Source organism: Rhinoderma darwinii, unplaced genomic scaffold (assembly GCF_050947455.1).
Source record: "Rhinoderma darwinii isolate aRhiDar2 unplaced genomic scaffold, aRhiDar2.hap1 Scaffold_69, whole genome shotgun sequence".
Taxonomy (NCBI): Eukaryota; Metazoa; Chordata; class Amphibia; order Anura; family Rhinodermatidae; genus Rhinoderma; species Rhinoderma darwinii.
Window position 1 is genome coordinate 1,345,778 of NW_027464249.1, and position 21,239 is coordinate 1,367,016.

Here is a 21,239-nt window from a genome sequence, read left to right on the forward strand (position 1 = left end):
AGACAAAGTGGGACCGGAAAAGTCTCTTCATGAGGATTAAGCCCTTCCTTTTTACAGGCCGACAAGTCATTTTTGGAGGGGACTTTAACACTGTCGTTAGGCCCCAAGACAGAGGAGGTTCCAGAAAGGTACTGGCCTATGATAGTGTCGAGTTGAATAGAATAGCTAGTGATGCTCGCCTGGAGGACATCCACATTCGGTATACCCCAGGCCACTCGGGATTCACCTATCATAGTGGTAGTCGTAGATCCAGAATAGACAGGTTTTTTTTAAAGGAGGACGCCATCTCTTCGGCAGTGTCCGTCGTTGAGGTGGAGTTCTCCGATCACTGTATGATTATGTTTTCTTTGAATGTTGCAGAGTCCCTCCAGATGGGAAGAGGTATATGGAGGCTGAATTCTACTCTCCTGGAAGAAGCAGAGATAAGACAGGCCTTCGAGGATTTTCTTCAGAGCCAGGTACCTTTATTGGATCTAGGTGGTACTAAGTCTGAGTGGTGGGAGGTGTTCAAAGAACGGGTGGCTGAGTTTTTCCGTCAGATCTCGTGCCTCAGGTCTATGAGCAGGTATCGCCTGTATCAAGACATGAGGAGGAAACTCGAACATCTAGTCTCAACCGGAGGTAGCCGTGAGGAAATCTCCGTGGTGAAAGCTCTGCTCAAAAGATGCCAATATGATAGGCACACGTCTTTGGTTCTTGAACGGGATTTCGGGAAGTACCGCTCGCCCGACCCTTACAAGAACTGCAAGATGTCAGTGAGTCGTAAGGTGGTGACAGGACTGGTAGATAGTACAGGCTCCCTGATGAGATCCAAATCAGGGATCCTGGAGGTCATCAGATCCTTTTATTCGCAGCTTTTGGGTGAGCAGGATCTAAACCGAGACGAAATGTCGGCTTTCCTGGCTGAAACCATCCCTGAGCCAGGAGCAGACCCCTCGCTTGGTGTTTTGACAGAGTCGATCAAGGAAGAGGAAGTGATGCTGGCGATTGATGGGTTGGCCATCAAAAAGTCGCCAGGCCCAGATGGCTTAACATCTGAGTTTTATAAGGCTTTTAAGGGAACCTTAGTTCCCCTCTTGACTGCGGTTTTTAATGAGTGCCTCTCCTCGGGCGCTCTTCCAAAGTCAATGGGCAAGTCGGCCTTGATCATTCTGTCAAAGGGTAAGGATTCGACACGTATTGAGAACTGGCGTCCCATAGCGCTCCTCAATACGGACAGAAAGGTTCTCGCAAAAGTACTGTTTAATCGGCTGGTGAAGTTTGCACCCCGGCTCCTTTCGTCGGCCCAGCATTGCTCTGTTCCAGGCCGCAGCACCTTTAGTGCTGTCCTCAGTGTCAGAGAGGCAGTGGAGCAGGGACATTCTGGCCGATGGGAGGGGTACATGCTGTCCTTGGATCAGGCCAAAGCTTTTGACCGGGTGAATCACAAGTACCTTTGGTCAGTCCTTCTGAGGTATGGCCTACCGGGTGAGTTCGTTAATTGGCTCCAGACCCTATACGCTGGGGCTGAGTCTTTTTCACTGGTGAACGGTTGGACTGGAACCCCCTTTGAGGTTGGGTCTGGTGTCCGCCAGGGTTGTCCCTTAAGCCCCTTGCTGTATGTTTTCGCGATCGACCCCTTTCTTAGGCGGCTCGATCGTGGGCCATTGGCGGGGGTGGGGATGGACTTGGAGGAGCCGGAAGCCACTCAGAGGGTGGTTGCGTACGCGGATGACGTCACTATCTTTGTCTCCTCGAGAGGGGGGGCAGAGTGGGTGATGTCAGAAGTTGAGCGCTACTCACGGGCATCTGGGTCCAGGATCAACCGGGACAAGTGTGAAAGTCTCTGGCTGGGGGGAGGGGATCCTAGTTTTGATCTCCCGGACACCCTCCCAGAGCCCAAAGGGTCTGCTAAAATCTTAGGCATTGAATTTGGCCCGGGTGATTACCCCATGAAAAACTGGGAAGGTAGGCTATCAATAGCTGCCCAGAAGGTTGGCCAATGGAAGGGATGGTCTTTGTCCCTTAGGGAAAGGGTTCACCTGGCCAAGGCTTACCTGATGCCCATGTTGCTCTACCTTGGCAGCGTGTGCATGTTGCCAGAACCTCTCTGGACTCGGGTCTATAGCCTGTTCTTCCAACTGTTATGGGGAAACAGGCTTAACCTAATCAAGAGGGAGGTTACTTACCTACCGAGGAAACTAGGTGGGTTAGGTATGGTTAACCCAGTGGTGTTTCTAGTAAACACCTTCATTAAAATTAATTTGGCAAACCTCTTTGAAAGAGAAAGGGCTCCTCTGTGGATATCCTCCTGCAGGGGATGGTTTCGGCCTTTCTTCCAGGAATGGGAGACAGGAGGCCAAGCGAAAGACCTGCGTGTACCCCATGGGCACCTCCCGGCTTATGCCGCCCCGGTTCTGAAGGTTGTTCGTCGGTGGGGTCTGGAGGCGAGGGAGATCAAGACCATGTCGAGAAAATTTCTTGACAGAAAGGTCTTGTTGACCTGCTTCCAGAAGCCCCTGGCGCTCAGGGACTGCCCAAGTAGCGACCTCGGGGTGGGATTAAAACTTTTAAACTCTGTGAGGATTCCCCAGAAGTTTTGGGATCTGGCTTGGCGCTGCTTCCATGGGAGGCTGTATGTAAGGGGCAATCTGAAGTACAGAAACTCCGATGAAAGAGGTTGTCCTCGGGAGGAGTGCGATGACACGCTGGAAAGCATGGACCATTTCTTGCTTCAGTGTCCCTTCAATGCAGAGGTTTACAAACGGGTGGGTGCCTCCATCGGTTGGCCCGGTCTGACCAACCTCTCCTACGCTGGTTGGGCCTATGGGGCATTCGGAGACCTGGGTGGAAGGGATCATTGCACTTCTTTTTTAGTTAGTTTAGTGATCAGGTATTTCACGTGGAACGCACGGTGCTTAGTATCGACTCAGTGTAAAATCCTCCTGGAGGACGAGGTGTGTAGGAATATCATGGGTGACCTGGTGAAGGTCCGGTCTCTGGAGGTTGAGAAACTGGGTGCATCCAAGGCCTCTCGACTTTGGAGGGGCTTCAATTTTAGGGTGCCCTAGGTGGAACCAACCTTCAGGGGGAGGGGAGGGAGTGCCCCTGGGTATTGGACTGGAGGTGGGGGTCTGCACCTGGCCATGACACCGGGAAATAGCGATAGGGACAGAATGAGAGACAGCAGGAGGGACAGATTAGTTTATAAAGTAATAAGGGATAGAGATAGGGCAAGCAGCATAGGTTTAGCGATAGGGACCGGGGTGGTGGTTGGGGGTTGGCTTTGGCCTCTGGGCTGGTGCTCTAGGGGGGCTTTCCTCTCTCTCTCCTCTGGTGATGGGCTGAGTAAGCACAAGTAGGTTTTTGTTTTGAGCTTTTTGGAGACAGAAAAAGGGCTTACAAGCAGCCAAACTTAGGTTTTCGGGTTATTGTATACAGTATGATATTTTGTTATAGTTATGTGTCGGTATGATTATATGGTGTATAGGTGTATGCATGGGTTTGAGTGAATGTTTAGATAAGATGGGCAGTAGATAGGTGGGGTGGGGGGCCTGGGGGTGTGCCCATCCCGATTCTGGACTACGTGGACGTGAGGAGGACATGAGACGTGGGATCGGGCTGGGTGGGTGATGTGTTGGGTGGTGGGGGCCAGCATCTGAACTATGCGGACATGGAAGGACATGAGGCGTGATGCTGGTTGGGGGAGGTGATGGGTGGTGATGGATAAGTTAGTGTGTACAGGGTTAGGTATGAATGTGGATAAGTTAATAAAATAAAATAAAAAAAAGTAAAAAATATATAAAAAAAAAAAAAAAAAAAAAAATAATAATAATTGAAAAAAATTGGAAAAAAATAAATAAATATATATATATATATTTTTGTGTTTTGTTCTTTTCTTTTCATTTACATGGTGCACTGGAGTAAGTGCACCATGGGATGGTAACTTTTATTTTCAGAGTTTATTATTATTATTATTATTATTATTATTTTGTTTATATTATTATTGTGATTATTATTTTTTTGTTTTATATATGTCTTGATTTTTTTTTTAGGGGGCCATTGGTTGGCACATGGTTTTTAAGAGTATGTTGTATATAGTGTTATAGTTATGTTTTCTTGGGGTTAGGGGGGTTTAGGTGTGTGTATGAATGAGTATGGGATTATAGTTATGTATGCATGGGGATTTATGTAAGAAGGGCCAGGCTGGGTAAATTGTACAGAAATGTACATAAGTTTTGTTTTGTTGTGTTTGTTTTGTAAATACCGTTTATTTTGTAATGTTTTATATTTTTCTATTAAAAGAGTAGCAGCAGTGACCAGCAAGGAGGGAGGTTGTGTGTGAGAGAGCTGCTGTGTGTGTGTGTTTGGTGGACCACACCCGAGATCCAGGGAGTTTCCTTTCTTTCACCAGCCCAGGTTTCTATCACCTGCCTGGGCTAAGGAAACTTCCCTGAAGGAGGCTCCATTCATACATGGAGCCTCAGACCTCTACCCCCTGGAGCATGCAGGCGGGGGGTAGGGGGTCTTCCCAACCTGCTGGGAGCGTGCAGCCAGCATCAGGGGTGAGAAGGTCATCCCGTGTAAAGATCTGTGCGGCCCCCCCTGATGCTGGGGCTCTGGAAGGAGCCAGGAGGAGAGACATGGAGGATCATCATCCAGGTGGAGGACCAGAAGGCCCAGCGAGGCCAGATGCCCGACCAAGGGACCAGAGCACGGTTGAGGAGTGGGGGCTACTTCGGTCAGGAGAGTCTGTGGAGACGTTCAGCTCCCGCCTAGCTGCCCGGCTGGAAGAATACCGGGACCTCGGTAAGTCCCTGCGGCGGCTGCGGGAAGATCTGGCGGCCGCAAGGGGACGAGCAGCTAAAACATCAGGCGCCAAGAGGTCCCGGTATAACCTACAGGTAAAGGAAATACTGGAAGAAATTAATATGGTGGAGGAGAGAAAGATGGAGATTGTGGTCGGTGGGGGAGCCTTCGGGGAGAAATTGCAGAATGATGAAAGGTTTTCCCTGATGGCGTCCCCCACGCAAAGTAATGAAACCCCCTGCAAAAGGGGAGTAAAGGCATTGGCTGCTAAAAGTGCAGAGGCAGTGGAGGCCGCAAAAGTGGAGGCCGCAAAAGTGGAGGCCGCAAAAGTGGAGGCCGCAAAAGTGGAGGCCGCAAAAGTGGAGGCCGCAAAATTGGAGGCCGCAGAAGTGGAGTCCACAGAAATGGAGGATAGCGTGGAGGTGGAGAGGACGCCTACCCGGGAGGAGACGGGCTCGGAGGACCCCTGGGAGGGCAGTAATGGAGGGGCAAGTGGGGAACTTTCCTGCAGCCAAGGTGTGCAAGACATTGAATCGGGCAGTGGGCACCCCCCGGGGTTGCTCACGCAAATACGGCTGCAGGAGTCCCCAGTGTCCCTCCAGAACTTTACTTTTGGAGCTGAGTTGCCACCAGAGGAGGACAAAGTACAGAAGAAGAAGCTTTGGAAGTTAAGGCGGAAGAAAACAAAGGCGAAGACAGGTGGGGTATCCTATAAATATTCCTACCTGTCTTCCTTGCGTTCCGGACCGGGTGAGAGCTCGGTTCGGGACGCAAACCCCGCAAATCCCCCAGCTCCGGCCTCTGCAGTGCCTGGACGTTTATGGTTAAACTTAAGCGTCTGGGGCAGACGGTGTCCCACATACCATCATCTGCTTTCTTGGGAAGAGATCGAATCCTTGTCTTCTACCAGGGGCAGCCGAAGCTGTGTCACCGGTGTGGCGACCCCTCACACTTGAGCGCAAGCTGCACTGTGCAGAAGTGCGCTCATTGTGGGGGGGTAGGCCATCTGGCCGCATCGTGTGAGCAGATTAGGTGTAACCTGTGTGGTGACCTAGGTCACCCTTTCAGTCGGTGTCCGCGCTCAGTCGTCAATGTCTGTTCCAACCCTACGGAGAATGTAAGGAGGGAGGTCTCCGTGGGCGAGGGGGCGGACAGAGACGATAGAGCCCAAGAGCAAAGGACGAACGCCAGGAGGGGACCCCCTTCTCGTCAGAGAAGGGCGGAAAAACGCAGAAGGGAACGAGAGCTGAGGAGGACCCAGGAAACTGGGGACTCCTCTGGCTCGGACCTGGATGCCCCCCAGGATACTGATGCTCTTGGGGGGGCCGTACTGGACGAGGAGATAAGGAGGATAGAGAGAGAGCAGAGGGCTGAGGACTCCCAGTCCTCCCACTATGAAAGTGTGGAAGAGGAAGGGAGGTCACAGCCTAAAACAAAACAGGGGACACCGGGTAACATCAAAACAGGGCTAAAAACATCTGGCCCTGCCCCGGCCAAGGAAGGCAAAACCTGCACCCCCCTGGTGTGCTCCCCCAACCGATACCGTGTTCTCATGGATATTCCAGACCCCCAGGCCGGGGGGGAGAGCACGGTAGGGAGTCTAGGAGTCGTTGAGCCTCCTCTTCTGCGGGGGCCACTGTCCCCGGGGGAGGGGGTCGGCCCGGACCCAGGAGATGAGAATGGGAGGGGGGTGGTGGAGGTTATGGACTCCTCAAAAACAAAAAAAAGAGGTAAAGAGGGTGAGGGGTCCTCCTCAGAGGAGAAAGCAAGGGGTGGGAAGAAGAAAACCGTCTAACTCAATCATTTATGATGGCGGCACCCACTCCGTTGACGCTGGCATCGATTAACGTTGCCAGCATTAAGTCGAATATGGCTAGATTTGCAGCCTTTGATTTTCTCGGCCGGGTTGAAGCTGACATTTTGTTTTTGCAGGAGACCAGACTGTCACTTTTGGCAGAGGTCGTGAAAGCTAGGAGGGAGTGGCGACGTGGGCCCTCCTACTGGTCTCTTGCGGCTGAGCCATATAGCGGGGTGGCGGTACTTTTTACCGCACCGGTCACATGCCGGCGGATGATCGAGTTAGAAATGGGGCGGTGCTTGATCTTAGATGTTCTCATGAGGGGACAAGAACTAAGACTCATTAACATCTACGGTCCCCAGACAAAGTGGGACCGGAAAAGTCTCTTCATGAGGATTAAGCCCTTCCTTTTTACAGGCCGACAAGTCATTTTTGGAGGGGACTTTAACACTGTCGTTAGGCCCCAAGACAGAGGAGGTTCCAGAAAGGTACTGGCCTATGATAGTGTCGAGTTGAATAGAATAGCTAGCGATGCTCGCCTGGAGGACATCCACATTCGGTATACCCCAGGCCACTCGGGATTCACCTATCATAGTGGTAGTCGTAGATCCAGAATAGACAGGTTTTTTTTAAAGGAGGACGCCATCTCTTCGGCAGTGTCCGTCGTTGAGGTGGAGTTCTCCGATCACTGTATGATTATGTTTTCTTTGAATGTTGCAGAGTCCCTCCAGATGGGAAGAGGTATATGGAGGCTGAATTCTACTCTCCTGGAAGAAGCAGAGATAAGACAGGCCTTCGAGGATTTTCTTCAGAGCCAGGTACCTTTATTGGATCTAGGTGGTACTAAGTCTGAGTGGTGGGAGGTGTTCAAAGAACGGGTGGCTGAGTTTTTCCGTCAGATCTCGTGCCTCAGGTCTATGAGCAGGTATCGCCTGTATCAAGACATGAGGAGGAAACTCGAACATCTAGTCTCAACCGGAGGTAGCCGTGAGGAAATCTCCGTGGTGAAAGCTCTGCTCAAAAGATGCCAATATGATAGGCACACGTCTTTGGTTCTTGAACGGGATTTCGGGAGGTACCGCTCGCCCGACCCTTACAAGAACTGCAAGATGTCAGTGAGTCGTAAGGTGGTGACAGGACTGGTAGATAGTACAGGCTCCCTGATGAGATCCAAATCAGGGATCTTGGAGGTCATCAGATCCTTTTATTCGCAGCTTTTGGGTGAGCAGGATCTAAACCGAGACGAAATGTCGGCTTTCCTGGCTGAAACCATCCCTGAGCCAGGAGCAGACCCCTCGCTTGGTGTTTTGACAGAGTCGATCAAGGAAGAGGAAGTGATGCTGGCGATTGATGGGTTGGCCATCAAAAAGTCGCCAGGCCCAGATGGCTTAACATCTGAGTTTTATAAGGCTTTTAAGGGAACCTTAGTTCCCCTCTTGACTGCGGTTTTTAATGAGTGCCTCTCCTCGGGCGCTCTTCCAAAGTCAATGGGCAAGTCGGCCTTGATCATTCTGTCAAAGGGTAAGGATTCGACACGTATTGAGAACTGGCGTCCCATAGCGCTCCTCAATACGGACAGAAAGGTTCTCGCAAAAGTACTGTTTAATCGGCTGGTGAAGTTTGCACCCCGGCTCCTTTCGTCGGCCCAGCATTGCTCTGTTCCAGGCCGCAGCACCTTTAGTGCTGTCCTCAGTGTCAGAGAGGCAGTGGAGCAGGGACATTCTGGCCGATGGGAGGGGTACATGCTGTCCTTGGATCAGGCCAAAGCTTTTGACCGGGTGAATCACAAGTACCTTTGGTCAGTCCTTCTGAGGTATGGCCTACCGGGTGAGTTCGTTAATTGGCTCCAGACCCTATACGCTGGGGCTGAGTCTTTTGCACTGGTGAACGGTTGGACTGGAACCCCCTTTGAGGTTGGGTCTGGTGTCCGCCAGGGTTGTCCCTTAAGCCCCTTGCTGTATGTTTTCGCGATCGACCCCTTTCTTAGGCGGCTCGATCGTGGGCCATTGGCGGGGGTGGGGATGGACTTGGAGGAGCCGGAAGCCACTCAGAGGGTGGTTGCGTACGCGGATGACGTCACTATCTTTGTCTCCTCGAGAGGGGAGGCAGAGTGGGTGATGTCAGAAGTTGAGCGCTACTCACGGGCATCTGGGTCCAGGATCAACCGGGACAAGTGTGAAAGTCTCTGGCTGGGGGGAGGGGATCCTAGTTTTGATCTCCCGGACACCCTCCCAGAGCCCAAAGGGTCTGCTAAAATCTTAGGCATTGAATTTGGCCCGGGTGATTACCCCATGAAAAACTGGGAAGGTAGGCTATCAATAGCTGCCCAGAAGGTTGGCCAATGGAAGGGATGGTCTTTGTCCCTTAGGGAAAGGGTTCACCTGGCCAAGGCTTACCTGATGCCCATGTTGCTCTACCTTGGCAGCGTGTGCATGTTGCCAGAACCTCTCTGGACTCGGGTCTATAGCCTGTTCTTCCAACTGTTATGGGGAAACAGGCTTAACCTAATCAAGAGGGAGGTTACTTACCTACCGAGGAAACTAGGTGGGTTAGGTATGGTTAACCCAGTGGTGTTTCTAGTAAACACCTTCATTAAAATTAATTTGGCAAACCTCTTTGAAAGAGAAAGGGCTCCTCTGTGGATATCCTCCTGCAGGGGATGGTTTCGGCCTTTCTTCCAGGAATGGGAGACAGGAGGCCAAGCGAAAGACCTGCGTGTACCCCATGGGCACCTCCCGGCTTATGCCGCCCCGGTTCTGAAGGTTGTTCGTCGGTGGGGTCTGGAGGCGAGGGAGATCAAGACCATGTCGAGAAAATTTCTTGACAGAAAGGTCTTGTTGACCTGCTTCCAGAAGCCCCTGGCGCTCAGGGACTGCCCAAGTAGCGACCTCGGGGTGGGATTAAAACTTTTAAACTCTGTGAGGATTCCCCAGAAGTTTTGGGATCTGGCTTGGCGCTGCTTCCATGGGAGGCTGTATGTAAGGGGCAATCTGAAGTACAGAAACTCCGATGAAAGAGGTTGTCCTCGGGAGGAGTGCGATGACACGCTGGAAAGCATGGACCATTTCTTGCTTCAGTGTCCCTTCAATGCAGAGGTTTACAAACGGGTGGGTGCCTCCATCGGTTGGCCCGGTCTGACCAACCTCTCCTACGCTGGTTGGGCCTATGGGGCATTCGGAGACCTGGGTGGAAGGGATCATTGCACTTCTTTTTTAGTTAGTTTAGTGATCAGGTATTTCACGTGGAACGCACGGTGCTTAGTATCGACTCAGTGTAAAATCCTCCTGGAGGACGAGGTGTGTAGGAATATCATGGGTGACCTGGTGAAGGTCCGGTCTCTGGAGGTTGAGAAACTGGGTGCATCCAAGGCCTCTCGACTTTGGAGGGGCTTCAATTTTAGGGTGCCCTAGGTGGAACCAACCTTCAGGGGGAGGGGAGGGAGTGCCCCTGGGTATTAGACTGGAGGTGGGGGTCTGCACCTGGCCATGACACCGGGAAATAGCGATAGGGACAGAATGAGAGACAGCAGGAGGGACAGATTAGTTTATAAAGTAATAAGGGATAGAGATAGGGCAAGCAGCATAGGTTTAGCGATAGGGACCGGGGTGGTGGTTGGGGGTTGGCTTTGGCCTCTGGGCTGGTGCTCTAGGGGGGCTTTCCTCTCTCTCTCCTCTGGTGATGGGCTGAGTAAGCACAAGTAGGTTTTTGTTTTGAGCTTTTTGGAGACAGAAAAAGGGCTTACAAGCAGCCAAACTTAGGTTTTCGGGTTATTGTATACAGTATGATATTTTGTTATAGTTATGTGTCGGTATGATTATATGGTGTATAGGTGTATGCATGGGTTTGAGTGAATGTTTAGATAAGATGGGAAGTAGATAGGTGGGGTGGGGGGCCTGGGGGTGTGCCCATCCCGATTCTGGACTACGTGGACGTGAGGAGGACATGAGACGTGGGATCGGGCTGGGTGGGTGATGTGTTGGGTGGTGGGGGCCAGCATCTGAACTATGCGGACATGGAAGGACATGAGGCGTGATGCTGGTTGGGGGAGGTGATGGGTGGTGATGGATAAGTTAGTGTGTACAGGGTTAGGTATGAATGTGGATAAGTTAATAAAATAAAATAAAAAAAAAGTAAAAAATATATAAAAAAATTAAAAAAAAAAAAAAAAAAAAAAAAAAAAATTAGAAAAAAAATTAGAAAAAAAAAAAAATATATATATATATATATATTTTGGCTTTGTTTTGTATTTTTTGTGTTTTGTTCTTTTCTTTTCATTTACATGGTGCACTGGAGTAAGTGCACCATGGGATGGTAACTTTTATTTTCAGAGTTTATTATTATTATTATTATTATTATTATTATTTTGTTTATATTATTATTGTGATTATTATTTTTTTGTTTTATATATGTCTTGATTTTTTTTAGGGGGCCATTGGTTGGCACATGTTTTTTAAGAGTATGTTGTATATAGTGTTATAGTTATGTTTTCTTGGGGTTGGGGGGGTTTAGGTGTGTGTATGAATGAGTATGGGATTATAGTTATGTATGCATGGGGATTTATGTAAGAAGGGCCAGGCTGAGTAAATGGTACAGAAATGTACATAAGTTTTGTTTTGTTGTGTTTGTTTTGTAAATACCGTTTATTTTGTAATGTTTTATATTTTTCTATTAAAAGAGTAGCAGCAGTGTCCAGCAAGGAGGGAGGTTGTGTGTGAGAGAGCTGCTGTGTGTGTGTGTTTGGTGGACCACACCCGAGATCCAGGGAGTTTCCTTTCTTTCACCAGCCCAGGTTTCTATCACCTGCCTGGGCTAAGGAAGCTTCCCTGAAGGAGGCTCCATTCATACATGGAGCCTCAGACCTCTACCCCCTGGAGCATGCAGGCGGGGGGTAGGGGGTCTTCCCAACCTGCTGGGAGCGTGCAGCCAGCATCAGGGGTGAGAAGGTCATCCCGTGGAAAGATCTGTGCGGCCCCCCCTGATGCTGGGGCTCTGGAAGGAGCCAGGAGGAGAGACATGGCGGATCATCCAGGTGGAGGACCAGAAGGCCCAGCAAGGCCAGATGCCAGACCTGAGGACCAGAGCACGGTAGAGGAATGGGGGCTACTGCGGTCGGGAGAGTCGGTGGAAACCTTCAGCTCCCGCCTAGCTGCCCGGCTGGAAGAATACCGGGACCTCGGTAAGTCCCTGCGGCGGCTGCGGGAAGATCTGGCGGCCGCAAGGGGACGAGCAGCGAAAACATCAGGCGCCAAGAGGTCCCGGTATAACCTACAGGTAAAGGAAATACTGGAAGAAATTAATATGGTGGAGGAGAGAAAGATGGAGATTGTGGTCGGTGGGGGAGCCTTCGGGGAGAAATTGCAGAATGATGAAAGGTTTTCCCTGATGGCGTCCCCCACGCAAAGTAATGAAACCCCCTGCAAAAGGGGAGTAAAGGCATTGGCTGCTAAAAGTGCAGAGGCAGTGGAGGCCGCAAAAGTGGAGGCCGCAAAAGTGGAGGCCGCAAAAGTGGAGGCCGCAAAAGTGGAGGCCGCAAAAGTGGAGGCCGCAAAAGTGGAGGCCGCAGAAGTGGAGGCCACAGAAATGGAGGATAGCGTGGAGGTGGAGAGGACGCCTACCCGGGAGGAGACGGGCTCGGAGGACCCCTGGGAGGGCAGTAATGGAGGGGCAAGTGGGGAACTTTCCTGCAGCCAAGGTGTGCAAGACATTGAATCGGGCAGTGGGCACCCCCCGGGGTTGCTCACGCAAATACGGCTGCAGGAGTCCCCAGTGTCCCTCCAGAACTTTACTTTTGGAGCTGAGTTGCCACCAGAGGAGGACAAAGTACAGAAGAAGAAGCTTTGGAAGTTAAGGCGGAAGAAAACAAAGGCGAAGACAGGTGGGGTATCCTATAAATATTCCTACCTGTCTTCCTTGCGTTCCGGACCGGGTGAGAGCTCGGTTCGGGACGCAAACCCCGCAAATCCCCCAGCTCCGGCCTCTGCAGTGGGGTCGTGGCGGGTATGTGGGCAGAAAAATATGGTGCTGGTTTTGAGCAATGTGGCCAAGATGGCGCCAGATGCCGTCTCCTGTAAAGGAGGTGGTGTCGATGGCCACGTGGCGCTAGGGGGCGTGTCCCCGTGTCCGGCGGATGGGGAACCTCAGAAGCCGGTCTCTGGCGCAAGCCGGAGGCCGGGGGACGGGGGGAACCGGAAACCGGATGTGGCGCCGGAAAACCGGAAGTCCGCTGGTCATGTGACTCGGCCGGCGGACGCACCAAAAAGTGTTGCGGCAGCGAGTGGTGGCGGTAGGAGAGGCTCCGGCACTGCTGGCCATCCCCCGACGGGAGGGGGGGTTGGTTTGGTGCCGGGAGCGGCTCTAGCGGTGCCTGCGGCCCCTCCATCTGCATCGCCGCAAGGCGGTGGGAGGGGTTTAGCGGGCACGGGGGGTGACGGCACCCCTCCTCCCGAACATTGTATTAGTGGCGCAGCAGATATGGAGGTCGGTGAAGCGGAGGGTGCTGAGGGATTGCCGCCTGAGATATCCGGCGGCGCCCCAGAAGTAGCGGCACCTGATGATGTGGAGACCCCAAAAACGACAAAAACAACTTATAAAAAGCCCATCGACAAGAGGAAGAACTCTGTAACCAGCCTGGCCGGTATGAAAGTTGTGGAGAGGAATGTAAGTGAAAATGTAAATATTAATGGTAATGTTAGTAGTGTTGGTAATATTGTTGGTGGTGGTAATGTTGTGGATGTTAATGTGGGTTGTAATATTGTGGGGGGAGTGTCAACCATTGGCGGGCCGGTTGCTCCTTCTGCCAGAGCGCCCGGCAGGTCGTATGCGGGCGTTGTGGTGGGGGGACCGTCGGCCCACCCATCCTCATCTTCTGGGCCCGGGGACGGCAGTTTGCAACAGCGCCTCCTAGAAGCCTTAAGGGAGGGGAAGCAGACGATAACAGTAGGGGGAGTGCAGAAGGACCTATCCTTTTGGATAAATAGGTATGGTCTGGATGCCTTCCGAGAGAGACGGGGAGATCAGTGGTCGCTCCCAACAACCGGGCCGGCCGTGGCCAGGAGGAATGTGGTCCGTCTCCAGTGGCGTGGCAATGATGCGTGCCCTCCTCGTAAGAGGGTGGTGGAGCTGCTGCTGGAGATGGGCTTCAAGGCGAGTGACATCTACGCCTTGATACATCCTCATGGTACGGCTGAGTTTGACATCAGCTTTGTTCAGCCGGGGGGCCTTGAGGTCTTCTGGGGGAACTATGAGCTGGTGAAAAGCGAGCCCGGCTGGCGAGGGTTTGCTGCGCAAGCAATCTCTCGCCAGAATGGTCTCAGGAAAGTGACCGTTCTTACCCGTAACGAGTCGCTTTCCTGTGTGGACATCATGACCTGGTTGGGAAGATACGGTGAGGTAGCAGAGATGCCACGGAAGAACTGCGATGAGTTTGGCATCTGGTCGGGAGCCTGGACGTTTATGGTTAAACTTAAGCGTCTGGGGCAGACGGTGTCCCACATACCATCATCTGCTTTCTTGGGAAGAGATCGAATCCTTGTCTTCTACCAGGGGCAGCCGAAGCTGTGTCACCGGTGTGGCGACCCCTCACACTTGAGCGCAAGCTGCACTGTGCAGAAGTGCGCTCATTGTGGGGGGGTAGGCCATCTGGCCGCATCGTGTGAGCAGATTAGGTGTAACCTGTGTGGTGACCTAGGTCACCCTTTCAGTCGGTGTCCGCGCTCAGTCGTCAATGTCTGTTCCAACCCTACGGAGAATGTAAGGAGGGAGGTCTCCGTGGGCGAGGGGGCGGACAGAGACGATAGAGCCCAAGAGCAAAGGACGAACGCCAGGAGGGGACCCCCTTCTCGTCAGAGAAGGGTGGAAAAACGCAGAAGGGAACGAGAGCTGAGGAGGACCCAGGAAACTGGGGACTCCTCTGGCTCGGACCTGGATGCCCCCCAGGATACTGATGCTCTTGGGGGGGCCGTACTGGACGAGGAGATAAGGAGGATAGAGAGAGAGCAGAGGGCTGAGGACTCCCAGTCCTCCCACTATGAAAGTGTGGAAGAGGAAGGGAGGTCACAGCCTAAAACAAAACAGGGGACACCGGGTAACATCAAAACAGGGCTAAAAACATCTGGCTCTGCCCCGGCCAAGGAAGGCAAAACCTGCACCCCCCTGGTGTGCTCCCCCAACCGATACCGTGTTCTCATGGATATTCCAGACCCCCAGGCCGGGGGGGAGAGCACGGTAGGGAGTCTAGGAGTCGTTGAGCCTCCTCTTCTGCGGGGGCCACTGTCCCCGGGGGAGGGGGTCGGCCCGGACCCAGGAGATGAGAATGGGAGGGGGGTGGTGGAGGTTATGGACTCCTCAAAAACAAAAAAAAGAGGTAAAGAGGGTGAGGGGTCCTCCTCAGAGGAGAAAGCAAGGGGTGGGAAGAAGAAAACCGTCTAACTCAATCATTTATGATGGCGGCACCCACTCCGTTGACGCTGGCATCGATTAACGTTGCCAGCATTAAGTCGAATATGGCTAGATTTGCAGCCTTTGATTTTCTCGGCCGGGTTGAAGCTGACATTTTGTTTTTGCAGGAGACCAGACTGTCACTTTTGGCAGAGGTCGTGAAAGCTAGGAGGGAGTGGCGACGTGGGCCCTCCTACTGGTCTCTTGCGGCTGAGCCATATAGCGGGGTGGCGGTACTTTTTACCGCACCGGTCACATGCCGGCGGATGATCGAGTTAGAAATGGGGCGGTGCTTGATCTTAGATGTTCTCATGAGGGGACAAGAACTAAGACTTATCAACATCTACGGTCCCCAGACAAAGTGGGACCGGAAAAGTCTCTTCATGAGGATTAAGCCCTTCCTTTTTACAGGCCGACAAGTCATTTTTGGAGGGGACTTTAACACTGTCGTTAGGCCCCAAGACAGAGGAGGTTCCAGAAAGGTACTGGCCTATGATAGTGTCGAGTTGAATAGAATAGCTAGTGATGCTCGCCTGGAGGACATCCACATTCGGTATACCCCAGGCCACTCGGGATTCACCTATCATAGTGGTAGTCGTAGGTCCAGAATAGACAGGTTTTTTTTAAAGGAGGACGCCATCTCTTCGGCAGTGTCCGTCGTTGAGGTGGAGTTCTCCGATCACTGTATGATTATGTTTTCTTTGAATGTTGCAGAGTCCCTCCAGATGGGAAGAGGTATATGGAGGCTGAATTCTACTCTCCTGGAAGAAGCAGAGATAAGACAGGCCTTCGAGGATTTTCTTCAGAGCCAGGTACCTTTATTGGATCTAGGTGGTACTAAGTCTGAGTGGTGGGAGGTGTTCAAAGAACGGGTGGCTGAGTTTTTCCGTCAGATCTCGTGCCTCAGGTCTATGAGCAGGTATCGCCTGTATCAAGACATGAGGAGGAAACTCGAACATCTAGTCTCAACCGGAGGTAGCCGTGAGGAAATCTCCGTGGTGAAAGCTCTGCTCAAAAGATGCCAATATGATAGGCACACGTCTTTGGTTCTTGAACGGGATTTCGGGAGGTACCGCTCGCCCGACCCTTACAAGAACTGCAAGATGTCAGTGAGTCGTAAGGTGGTGACAGGACTGGTAGATAGTACAGGCTCCCTGATGAGATCCAAATCAGGGATCCTGGAGGTCATCAGATCCTTTTATTCGCAGCTTTTGGGTGAGCAGGATCTAAACCGAGACGAAATGTCGGCTTTCCTGGCTGAAACCATCCCTGAGCCAGGAGCAGACCCCTCGCTTGGTGTTTTGACAGAGTCGATCAAGGAAGAGGAAGTGATGCTGGCGATTGATGGGTTGGCCATCAAAAAGTCGCCAGGCCCAGATGGCTTAACATCTGAGTTTTATAAGGCTTTTAAGGGAACCTTAGTTCCCCTCTTGACTGCGGTTTTTAATGAGTGCCTCTCCTCGGGCGCTCTTCCAAAGTCAATGGGCAAGTCGGCCTTGATCATTCTGTCAAAGGGTAAGGATTCGACCCGTATTGAGAACTGGCGTCCCATAGCGCTCCTCAATACGGACAGAAAGGTTCTCGCAAAAGTACTGTTTAATCGGCTGGTGAAGTTTGCACCCCGGCTCCTTTCGTCGGCCCAGCATTGCTCTGTTCCAGGCCGCAGCACCTTTAGTGCTGTCCTCAGTGTCAGAGAGGCAGTGGAGCAGGGACATTCTGGCCGATGGGAGGGGTACATGCTGTCCTTGGATCAGGCCAAAGCTTTTGACCGGGTGAATCACAAGTACCTTTGGTCAGTCCTTCTGAGGTATGGCCTACCGGGTGAGTTCGTTAATTGGCTCCAGACCCTATACGCTGGGGCTGAGTCTTTTGCACTGGTGAACGGTTGGACTGGAACCCCCTTTGAGGTTGGGTCTGGTGTCCGCCAGGGTTGTCCCTTAAGCCCCTTGCTGTATGTTTTCGCGATCGACCCCTTTCTTAGGCGGCTCGATCGTGGGCCATTGGCGGGGGTGGGGATGGACTTGGAGGAGCCGGAAGCCACTCAGAGGGTGGTTGCGTACGCGGATGACGTCACTATCTTTGTCTCCTCGAGAGGGGAGGCAGAGTGGGTGATGTCAGAAGTTGAGCGCTACTCACGGGCATCTGGGTCCAGGATCAACCGGGACAAGTGTGAAAGTCTCTGGCTGGGGGGAGGGGATCCTAGTTTTGATCTCCCGGACACCCTCCCAGAGCCCAAAGGGTCTGCTAAAATCTTAGGCATTGAATTTGGCCCGGGTGATTACCCCATGAAAAACTGGGAAGGTAGGCTATCAATAGCTGCCCAGAAGGTTGGCCAATGGAAGGGATGGTCTTTGTCCCTTAGGGAAAGGGTTCACCTGGCCAAGGCTTACCTGATGCCCATGTTGCTCTACCTTGGCAGCGTGTGCATGTTGCCAGAACCTCTCTGGACTCGGGTCTATAGCCTGTTCTTCCAACTGTTATGGGGAAACAGGCTTAACCTAATCAAGAGGGAGGTTACTTACCTACCGAGGAAACTAGGTGGGTTAGGTATGGTTAACCCAGTGGTGTTTCTAGTAAACACCTTCATTAAAATTAATTTGGCAAACCTCTTTGAAAGAGAAAGGGCTCCTCTGTGGATATCCTCCTGCAGGGGATGGTTTCGGCCTTTCTTCCAGGAATGGGAGACAGGAGGCCAAGCGAAAGACCTGCGTGTACCCCATGGGCACCTCCCGGCTTATGCCGCCCCGGTTCTGAAGGTTGTTCGTCGGTGGGGTCTGGAGGCGAGGGAGATCAAGACCATGTCGAGAAAATTTCTTGACAGAAAGGTCTTGTTGACCTGCTTCCAGAAGCCCCTGGCGCTCAGGGACTGCCCAAGTAGCGACCTCGGGGTGGGATTAAAACTTTTAAACTCTGTGAGGATTCCCCAGAAGTTTTGGGATCTGGCTTGGCGCTGCTTCCATGGGAGGCTGTATGTAAGGGGCAATCTGAAGTACAGAAACTCCGATGAAAGAGGTTGTCCTCGGGAGGAGTGCGATGACACGCTGGAAAGCATGGACCATTTCTTGCTTCAGTGTCCCTTCAATGCAGAGGTTTACAAACGGGTGGGTGCCTCCATCGGTTGGCCCGGTCTGACCAACCTCTCCTACGCTGGTTGGGCCTATGGGGCATTCGGAGACCTGGGTGGAAGGGATCATTGCACTTCTTTTTTAGTTAGTTTAGTGATCAGGTATTTCACGTGGAACGCACGGTGCTTAGTATCGACTCAGTGTAAAATCCTCCTGGAGGACGAGGTGTGTAGGAATATCATGGGTGACCTGGTGAAGGTCCGGTCTCTGGAGGTTGAGAAACTGGGTGCATCCAAGGCCTCTCGACTTTGGAGGGGCTTCAATTTTAGGGTGCCCTAGGTGGAACCAACCTTCAGGGGGAGGGGAGGGAGTGCCCCTGGGTATTAGACTGGAGGTGGGGGTCTGCACCTGGCCATGACACCGGGAAATAGCGATAGGGACAGAATGAGAGACAGCAGGAGGGACAGATTAGTTTATAAAGTAATAAGGGATAGAGATAGGGCAAGCAGCATAGGTTTAGCGATAGGGACCGGGGTGGTGGTTGGGGGTTGGCTTTGGCCTCTGGGCTGGTGCTCTAGGGGGGCTTTCCTCTCTCTCTCCTCTGGTGATGGGCTGAGTAAGCACAAGTAGGTTTTTGTTTTGAGCTTTTTGGAGACAGAAAAAGGGCTTACAAGCAGCCAAACTTAGGTTTTCGGGTTATTGTATACAGTATGATATTTTGTTATAGTTATGTGTCGGTATGATTATATGGTGTATAGGTGTATGCATGGGTTTGAGTGAATGTTTAGATAAGATGGGAAGTAGATAGGTGGGGTGGGGGGCCTGGGGGTGTGCCCATCCCGATTCTGGACTACGTGGACGTGAGGAGGACATGAGACGTGGGATCGGGTTGGGTGGGTGATGTGTTGGGTGGTGGGGGCCAGCATCTGAACTATGCGGACATGGAAGGACATGAGGCGTGATGCTGGTTGGGGGAGGTGATGGGTGGTGATGGATAAGTTAGTGTGTACAGGGTTAGGTATGAATGTGGATAAGTTAATAAAATAAAATAAAAAAAAGTAAAAAATATATAAAAAAAAAAAAAAAAAAAAAAAAAATTAAAAAAAAAAAAAAAAAAAAAAAAAAATATATATATATATATATATATATATATATTTTGGCTTTGTTTTGTATTTTTTGTGTTTTGTTCTTTTCTTTTCATTTACATGGTGCACTGGAGTAAGTGCACCATGGGATGGTAACTTTTATTTTCAGAGTTTATTATTATTATTATTATTATTATTATTTTGTTTATATTATTATTGTGATTATTATTTATTTTGTTTTATATATGTCTTGATTTTTTTTTAGGGGGCCATTGGTTGGCACATGGTTTTTAAGAGTATGTTGTATATAGTGTTATAGTTATGTTTTCTTGGGGTTGGGGGGGTTTAGGTGTGTGTATGAATGAGTATGGGATTATAGTTATGTATGCATGGGGATTTATGTAAGAAGGGCCAGGTTGGGTAAATTGTACAGAAATGTACATAAGTTTTGTTTTGTTGTGTTTGTTTTGTAAATACCGTTTATTTTGTAATGTTTTATATTTTTCTATTAAAAGAGTAGCAGCAGTGACCAGCAAGGAGGGAGGTTGTGTGTGAGAGAGCTCCTGAGTGTGTGCTGTTTGTGTGCTGTGTGGACCACACCCGGAATCCAGGGAGTTTCCTTTCTTTCACCAGCCCAGGTTTCTATCACCTGCCTGGGCTAAGGAAGCTTCCCTGAAGGAGGCTCCATTCGTACATGGAGCCTCAGACCTCTACCCCCTGGAGCATGCAGGCGGGGGGTAGGGGGTCTTCCCAACCTGCTGGGAGCGTGCAGCCAGCATCAGGGGTGAGAAGGTCATCCCGTGTAAAGATCTGTGCGGCCCCCCCTGATGCTGGGGCTCTGGAAGGAGCCAGGAGGAGAGACATGGCGGATCATCCAGGTGGAGGACCAGAAGGCCCAGCAAGGCCAGATACCCGACCAAGGGACCAGAGCACGGTCGAGGAGTGGGGGCTACTTCGGTCAGGAGAGTCTGTGGAGACGTTCAGCTCCCGCCTAGCTGCCCGGCTGGAAGAATACCGGGACCTCGGTAAGTCCCTGCGGCGGCTGCGGGAAGATCTGGCGGGCGCAAGGGGACGAGCAGCTAAAACATCAGGCTCCAAGAGGTCCCGGTATAATCTACAGGTAAAGGAAATACTGGAAGAAATTAATATGGTGGAGGAGAGAAAGATGGAGATTGTGGTCGGTGGGGGAGCCTTCGGGGAGAAATTGGAGAATGATGAAAGGTTTTCCCTGATGGCGTCCCCCACGCAAAGTAATGAAACCCCCTGCAAAAGGGGAGTAAAGGCATTGGCTGCTAAAAGTGCAGAGGCAGTGGAGGCCGCAAAAGTGGAGGCCGCAAAAGTGGAGGCCGCAAAAGTGGAGGCCGCAAAAGTGGAGGCCGCAAAAGTGGAGGCCGCAAAATTGGAGGCCGCAGAAGTGGAGGCCTCAGAAATGGAGGAAAGCGTGGAGGTGGAGAGGACGCCTACCCGGGAGGAGACGGGCTCGGAGGACCCCTGGGAGGGCAGTAATGGAGGGGCAAGTGGGGAACTTTCCTGCAGCCAAGGTGTGCAAGACATTGAATCGGGCAGTGGGCACCCCCCGGGGTTGCTCACGCAAATACGGCTGCAGGAGTCCCCAGTGTCCCTCCAGAACTTTACTTTTGGAGCTGAGTTGCCACCAGAGGAGGACAAAGTACAGAAGAAGAAGCTTTGGAAGTTAAGGCGGAAGAAAACAAAGGCGAAGACAGGTGGGGTATCCTATAAATATTCCTACCTGTCTTCCTTGCGTTCCGGACCGGGTGAGAGCTCGGTTCGGGACGCAAACCCCGCAAACCCCCCAGCTCCGGCCTCTGCAGTGGGGTCGTGGCGGGTATGTGGGCAGAAAAATATGGTGCTGGTTTTGAGCAATGTGGCCAAGATGGCGCCAGATGCTGTCTCCTGTAAAGGAGGTGGTGTCGATGGCCACGTGGCGCTAGGGGGCGTGTCCCCGTGTCCGGCGGATGGGGAACCTCAGAAGCCGGTCTCTGGCGCAAGCCGGAGGCCGGGGGACGGGGGGAACCGGAAACCGGATGTGGCGCCGGAAAACCGGAA